Source organism: Rhinatrema bivittatum, chromosome 4 (assembly GCF_901001135.1).
Source record: "Rhinatrema bivittatum chromosome 4, aRhiBiv1.1, whole genome shotgun sequence".
In the NCBI taxonomy this organism is placed as follows: Eukaryota; Metazoa; Chordata; class Amphibia; order Gymnophiona; family Rhinatrematidae; genus Rhinatrema; species Rhinatrema bivittatum.
In genome coordinates, this window is record NC_042618.1 from 160,530,759 (window position 1) to 160,539,370 (window position 8,612).

An 8,612-nucleotide genomic window follows, 5' to 3' on the forward strand; every position below is an offset into this window, starting at 1 on the left:
GGCCCAATCCCCAGGCCTGACCTTATCTTAGATTCTCTCCATCCCAAAGCGGTATTTCCCAGATTCCCTCTTCCCAAGCAAGATTGAGGGTCTCGTTCCCTGCAAAGCCCCCCTACAGGCTACATGTCCGCCTTCATCAGAGGGGTCCTGGGCAGGCCGCCATGCAGCAGGTCCCTCCAGAGCCCTTCACAGACATTTCAATCCGTCAAAGCCCAATCCCTGGCTCTGACATTATCTCAGATTCTCTCCGCCCGAGGGGATGGAGGGTCTCGCTCCTCACGAGCCCCCCTACAGGTGTCAGTTCTCCTGAGCTTCCAAACAGTGCTGGCACAAATCAGTGGGCACTCCTGTCTGAGATGCCCATAGATGACAAGCCGTGCAAAGAGACAGACGCTTAGGCTCCTCGGGCACAGGTGCCATGATGGCTGACAACGCGCTGAGCAGCAGGGGAAGGCGTGCGACTAGCTGGGGGGGGGGGGGGGGGGGGTTTGGATAGGAACTCTAGGCACCTAAATTATGCATCCAACACTTAAGCGCACACACCTAGGCACTTACCTAAGTGGCTGAATTGAAGCGCACAGTACCACCCGTGCGCATAGGAAAGCGGAAGGCCACTACGCATCACTAAACGTGGGCACACAGACTACAAGGCCCCACTGTGCACCCAGAAACTGGGAGAACAACCTGGATGCACGGCGAGATGTACGCGCCGGACCAACAATAAAGTAGAGGGCAGCCTTAGAAAGTGCACTTAAAGCTGTTGCGGCCTACTACACGGCATGCAGCGAAAAGCCTCTGGGCGGGGCCTAGCTTGGTCCAGCTCACGCACCATCACCAACTCAGCATAGCAGGTGCCATCGGTGTGCACATGCCTCCAGGCTGAAGCAATTGCTGGCCGAGAACTCATAGGTGCAAGGACACCGCACCCACGCCCAGGTTGAAGGTGGTGTCCAGTGGCAGGCACACGCCCACGGTAGCGGTTTCCAAGATGTCGAGGGTGATGAGGGGGCAGGTGAACTGTGGTACCTGATCGTCTATGTCCAGCACCTCCACCTCCACGTGGAAGAGGTGCAGTTGCTCGGTGGGCAGCGCGATGACGTCGAACTCCAGCATGCAGTTGGAGATGTGCGGACAGAGCTGCTCGCAGTTGATGCACAGTGCCACGCTCACCTCGCCGTCCTCCTCGTGCACCTCTAGCAGGGGGGTGCGTCATCTCGCTGCATGACCCGGCAGTGGCCTCCGGTGTCTTCCAAGAGGCAGCCCACCACCAAGCCCACCCGCTGCTCCTTGTGCGTGCGGTAACGCAGGCTGTAGCAGCCCAGCACCTGTTAGCCACGGGACTGCAGGAGGCTGAGGTGCGACCAAGAAACCCTCCCAGCAGAGCCTCTCAACAGCTGCAGCAACAGCCTGGGCAGGCATGGTTCAACCCCACCCTGGTCCCCACCCCGCAGGGCAAGCCACGTCACTGACACCCCACTCCACAAGTGGGTGGCATGACCAGCTGGGAAAGTGCCAGAAAAGTCCACCAGGCCACTGTGGCTGGCAGGGGGAAGATCCACTGGGACATGTCCTGGAGCTGCCGCCATGCCCAGCACCGGCCCCCTGGTGCACAGCCCACCATGGGGGCCATCGGCCAAGGGCAGATCAGCCACTGCCCTACCCCACCCCACCCCCGGCCGGTGGGTGAACAAGAGAGGCGAATGCACAGGCTTGGAGCAGTGCATGGTGGGTGAAGGAAGGCGAATAATGAGCAGCGCCACGCCGGGACAGCCGGCACTAAAGCTCCCCCCAGTGTGCCACCTGGAAGCCACCTGGGGACCCCATGCGCGCCCCTCATCCACCAGCAGCGCCATTCCAGGGGTGAACAACCGACTCATCACCACCAGCATACTGGGCCGGCTCCACCGCCTCCTGACATGGATGCTGCCGACACAACGCTGAGCACCAATCACGCCGCGCCGAGGCCAATTTTAAAAAAGACCGAACAGAGGGGAGCTGGCAGGTTTTAACTTTCCTGCCGGTCCGTCCCCCCCTGCCAGCATCATCACATCACTGCCCCGGCCAATCATGTGGCCCAGCGTCAGGGCGCATTCCGATGATGTCACCGCGCCCAACGCCAGACCAACCGGGGGGGAGGATCCCCCTCCCTCCTGCATGTTCAGGTACAGCCCAGCGCAGCGGGGCAGCACCCCACAGATGCAGCGAGGTGCCTGATTATTCCAGGCGCCTGCACATGCGTGCTGTGGCACCTTCCATTATACAGTATAAGGACCCCTCCAGGCTATTTCTGTCTCTCTTTTTTTTTTGCTACAGGAAGAAGAGAGACAGCACACAGCTTGAAGTGCCACGTTTCAGAAACAACCTCCGAGTCAGAGAAAGAGAACATTTTAGAGAGTCACTTCAGAAGAGTTAGTATACTAAGCTCTGTGTTGCATTTTTGCTGTGTGTGTGTGTGTGAGAGAGACATAGCAGTCAGCACAGAGAGCAGTGTTAGTTCAGCAAAGCTGACTGCGAGTGTTATGGTGCTGCATAAGAAGCTATAGCATTGCACATACTGCCTCTGCCATTACAAAAACCTCCACCCCCTAATGTATCTTTCTTAAGAAAGTCCATCGTGCCATCAAGAGGCAGCAGATGTGGGGAAAAGAGAGGACAGAACTACAAGCCCTGTTGGCCTGGGAGCACTAGCTCCAGCAGCAGCCCCCCAGTCGAGATCAAGCATATTTTTGTTTTGGAGAGGGAAGGCTGAGATGAAAGAGGGGTTGGAGGGAAAGAAGCAGCAGACTAAGTCTGTTTCTGTACAACATCGGCAGCAGCCTTCTTCACGTTTCAGTGGTGGGGAGAGTGCAGAGGCAAAATGAGCCAGAGGTGCAGGCTGGCAGCCGTGGGAAGAGGAGGGCAGGTGGACATAATCCCAAACCAGTGCAGACTTCCCTGTTTCATTCTGACCAGTCCTTGCTAGAGAAGCTTTTTGAATCTGATGATTCAGACGAATCAGATTTGGGGATTGGAAGATTTAGGGGAAGGGGATATTTCCAGTATGGCAATGAGGATATTCTGGAGGATTTGGTTATTAGTTTGATAGTCAATGAGCAAATTAGCATGCCCATAGATCATGTAACCTATGCTGCCAGGTAGAAGAGCACCTCTCAGCAGGAGAACCCCCTTCTCCTGTAGTTGATAAGAGTGTGAGAAATGCCCATGGCCCTGAACTCTTTCATCTACCCTCAACCCCAGCTGCAGCAAAGGATTCCCCAGCAGTACCCAAGGATCCAGAAAGAGAATCCAGAAAGAAGGTGCAGGTCTGGAGACATTTCTGCATCCTGGAGGATCAGTGGTTTGCTGATGCTGAGTGCTTTCGCTGTAAGAAGAGAGTCAGCTTGGAAAAGGTAGTGGGGTACCTATCCAAATCTTCAATGCCCATGCATGATCATGCTGTTTTAACATTTAAAGCTGATAGGATGAGCAGTTTCCTTTAACGTGGTTTTATTTTAATTAATTTTGTCCTTGTACTATTGTAATTGTGTATGTTTTTAATGTAAATCGCCTAGAGTCTTGTACAACTGGATGATTCATACATTTTAATAAATTGTAAACTGTAATGCAATACCATTTGCAAAACCAAAAAAACCAACAGTGTTACTTCCAGGAAAGGCTGTGCTCTGGAGACTACGTACAAGCAGCAAGAGTGGCAGCAGCAGAAAAGCCACAAAACAGGGGAAGTCCATATCAAACCTCACCCTATAGTGCTGTCCAATGAGCAGGCTAGTGTAGCTTTGGTTGTGTTGCTCCACAGTCCATGCCTTGTGATACTGTTGTCTCTGTTTTTGCTGCTTTTCCCCTCTCTTGGTGCCTTGGGAGTGCCCATCCTACTGATGCTGCCGCCTGCCTACCAGTTTCATAGAATCTGGACAGAACACCTCAATTTTGTAGTCAAAAATAGGATGCATTGCTTCCCCTATTGTCTTTAATGGAAATAACAGAAACACTACAAATGACATAAATTGTGAAACAAAAGGAAAGAATTGACGAGAATGGGAAATAAAACAACATAACCACATGAAACCATTTTTTTTTTTGCATATCCCTAGAATGTAAGCAGCCTGAGCCTGGCAAACAGATGTCACACTGTTGCGTGATGGCTAGGAATCCTTGCCTCTAGGCGCTATGAACACTGCCTCTGTAGCTTCCCAGCTCTGGCTAAGCTGGGGAGCAGCAACTGAGTTTGTGAATCAAATTCCAGTTTCCCACATAGCAACACCACGATTGAGCCAGTCCTGCTTTTTCTATTTTTTATTGCTCCACAAAAAGGCAGCCTGACACCCAATCCCATTCCAAAATTACTATATTATATTCTGCATATCAAGAAAAGTAACTGGAGTTTGTAGTTAATAATGGAAGTGGGCTGCCACTATAGTGTTATGAGCAGAGACCTAGGGTCTAAGGCAGTACAGCATGGACTAAATGGGCAGACCAGATAGTGCAGTTAGTGTAGCTGTGTTTAAAAAAGGATTGGATAAGTTCTTGGAGGAAAAGTCCATTACCTGCTATTAATTAAGTTGTTCTGTTCTTATCTTTAATTGCTGTCATATTCAGTGTTTCTTATATAAACCAGGAGAGCAAAGTTGAGTTCTCCATCACGTGAGTTTCTTTGCCTACCGCGTGACCTTAAACAAACCACTTCTCTGCGCTAAGGCTTCAAGGGTAAAGCAGTTTGGGATGGGGACATTGTATCCATTTGGATGATCTTCTGCTGTGCTTTGTGGAATGACATTAGATGTTGCTCTTGAATTTTCCATTTCCTGTTCTATACCCTGCCTTTCTAGTCAAAAAGAATGCTGAAAACAGTTTACAGTAAATCAAAAATTAAACCCTGACATACTGCCGCACTTTAAAAGGCATAACTTCTCTTTTTGGAATGATCACGGATTTGCGCTATGGAGCAATTATTTGAGAAGGGCAGATTTATGTCTTTTAGAGACTTTAATATAACTTGAAGACAGCAAATTCTCCAATATTTCAGTACTTGCAACTGAAAGGGTTGATTACGAAAACCCCATTTAGAAACTTTAACAGCCTTTGAAAGCCTGACTGCAGATATCTTTTCTAGAAAAGATCTAATTTCTAAAATATACTGATTGCTAATAGAAGGAATGGGGGACCCACTGAAGAGAGTTAAGCGCTTGTGGGCAAAAGACATTGGATAACAAATGATCTAAAATGTTTCTGAGAATAAGTAAATGTTGCGAGTGTAGCGGTGGACCCTTGGGCCGGCCTGACGGAGTGAAAAGGTGGAGAAGGAAGCACACTCCGCAGTGAAGAAGCAGGCCAGGAGGCGGAGACCAACAGGACATTGAGCAGAAGTATTCACCTTGGAAGCCAAGATCCCCCCAGGAGGAGCCCGTGAGGACCCAGGCCGCTGGGACTTAGGCGAAGAGAACGGAATGGAGAAGGCAGACACGGAGAGTCGGAAGCAGGCAGGAGTCATGAACCAGAGATGCAATACCAGGAACTAAAGCAGACGAACTGGAACTGAAGCGAGACCAGGAACTGAAGAAGAAGATCCGGAACTGGAACTGAAGCGGGACCAGGAATTGAAGAAGAAGATCCGGAGCTGGAACGAAGCGAAACCAGGAACTGGAGCTGAGGATCCTGAGCTGGAACGAAGCGCAACCAGGAACAGGAAACAACAGAAGAACCAGACAGGAATCAGACAGCACACTGCAACTAACCATCAGCAGGAATCTCATTGCAAGGCATTTAACTCAAGCAGATGCCGGCCTTAAATACTTGCCGGCGTCTGACGTCATTCTAGTGGGCGGCCTGCGGTCTGGTGGAAAAAGGCCTTTAAATTGTGCCTCCTTGCGCGCGTGCCTAGGAGAGGAGGGGCCGGATTCTGAGGTTCGGCGGCGTCTCCCTCGTGGAGACGCCACCGCGAGGCAGGCAGAGTAGGCCCGACCAGCAGTGGGTACCACTGCCAGCGTACCAGCGCAAGAGGCGATGGCCCGAGCCGCGGGCCCTGACGTTGAAGCCCCGGAGGGAAAGGTAAGGACCCGGTCGCAAAACTTGCGACCAGGACCGCAACCGTAAAGGCAATTCACCCAAGAAAATAGTTACAAATTGTTATACTACTGGTCCTACACACCTGATAGATTATCTAAAATAGATTACCGTCCTCATGATAGATGTTGATGGGGGATTGTGGAGGTAATGGTTCATTTTTTTACATTTTGTGGACTTGCCCAGTTATCCAGAGACAATGATCTGAAATGATCTCTTGGATCTACCATATTTCTGGGATCCAGCTACCTTTAGATCATACTGTTATTCTTCTTGTCCTACCATCTGAGGGAATATTACCCACCACAACAGGCAGGATTAAACTAGTCACCCATATGTTTGTAGCTGCAAGGTGTAACACAGCCTGCCACTGGAGATCATCAATGGCTTCTTGGTTGCTTTCTTTATGGGGAGCATAAATTATATATATCATAACATTCTATGGGGGTTATTTTCTAAGCATTTTCTCATACACACAGGATGGGAGGAAACCTTTAGTAAATGCCCCCCCTATGTTAGGGATTTCTATTATGATGTTCCAAAAGAATGGGAACCTTTTAGATCAAAAGTGGCTTCATTGGTAGGGAGGGGCCCAAGATGGCAGATTAGAAGGACACACTGGAAGAGCTCTGGATCACTCGTCTTGATTTTTTTTTCTTTTTGCCTTTTCCAGAAGGGTTATGCACAAGAGTAGACCAGTGGAGCCCCCGACACTGCCCCTCAAGCCTTACCTGCATGGCAATCGGTAATACTTGAACACTTCCAGCCTGCTTGTCTTGACTGGGATGTGTGCTCCATTGTGGCCGGTGTTGAGGGAGAAACACAGCCTCCAGGAGATAAGGAAGATCTTTGCTAGCCCTGATTTCAGAATCCCTCCTTCTCCTGCTGTCCTGCGACAGATGCTGCCAATTTGCACCATAGGAGCTGAGGTTAAAGCTCTGGAGAACAGTACAAGGGGATCGGTGACACTACAAAGACCTTCACATACCACTGTACTGAGTCCTGCAGACAGCTAGCATTCTTCGTTTGGTAGCGTTGGTGACATGCTGAAGCAAAGGACTGGAGTGGAAACCATGGCTTAGATCAAAAAAATAAGTGGCTTCATTATTTAGTCACATGCATGATGGTGATGGTAGTTGATATCGCAGAATGGAATTAATGTCTAAAAATGCCTAGGGACCATATTTATATATACAGTATGTATTGAGAAATGGCCTTTTTGGGCCTTGAAATATATTCGTACTTACTAGTACTATTCCTAATTCAGTCTAGATTACATCTCCTTAAGTTCCTTGAGAGAGATGTTTTACCAGCTCCACGCATCTTTTACTAATCTAATTATTGTGCTTTTTCCTTTTACATACAATTGTTCTATTTTATGTTTGCTAACTTAGGCCAGGATTCATCATTCCGTGTGGAATGATGAAGCCTGTGCTAAAGGGGGCGGGTGGGCAATAGCCTGCAGCCGATCGCACCACTTGTTTGAAAAATTGTTGCCGGCAGCAGTGATGCCGCCAACTTCTCCCTAACTCTGCCCCGACTCCTCCCCTCCCCCTAATTTTAATGTTACCTCTGCGAAAAGGCCCTTTTCACGTGCAATAAGGCCCTAACACATAAGATAAGTCCTTAGAAAATAACCCCCTTATTGTGTGTATCAGGCCGATTCAGTAAAAGTCGCGGGAGAGCAGGCGCGCGCACAGGCCACTCTCCTGTGCACACGATTCAGTATTTAAATGAGGGCCCGCGGTAAAAAGAGGCGCTAGGGACACTAGCGTGTCTCTAGTGCCTCTTTTTTGACAGGAGTGGCGGCTGTCAGCGAATTTGACAGCCGACGATCAATTTTTCCGGTGTCGGTTCTCAAACCCGTTGACAGCCACGGGTTCGGAAACCGGACGCCAGCAAAATTGAGCGTCCGGTTTCAACCCACGAGCCTTGGGCTAATTTTAAATTTATTTTTTTTTTAATTTTTAATTATTTTTTATTTTGGGACCTCTGACTTAATATCGCCATATCGCCATGATATTAAGTCGGAGGGTGTACAGAAAAGCAGTTTTTACTTCTTTTCTGTACACTTTCCCAGTGCCGGCAGAAATTAATGCCTACCTTTGGGTAGGCGCTAATTTCTGAAAGTAAAATGTGCGGCCTGGCTGCACATTTTACTTAGTGAATCGCGCGAGAATAACTAATAGGTCCATCAACATGCATTTGCATGTTGTGGGCGCTATTAGTTTCGGGAGGGTTGGACGTGCATTTTCGATGTGCTATTACCCCTTACTGAATAAGGGGTAAAGCTAGCGTGTCCAAACACAGGTTAACAGTGCGCTCTGCCGGAGCACATTGTACTGTATCAGCCTGATAGAGTATCAATATTTTTCAATTAAAAAAAATAAAAATTTTATCAAAATGCAAAAAAATCACATCATTAAAATAACAGCAAATATAGAATACAAGTAGCAATCAATAAACAGCCATTAAATAACAAACAAACAAACCAATCCTTAAATAACACATCTTAAAATCCAAATACATTTTCATTTGCATTTAATCAAAAG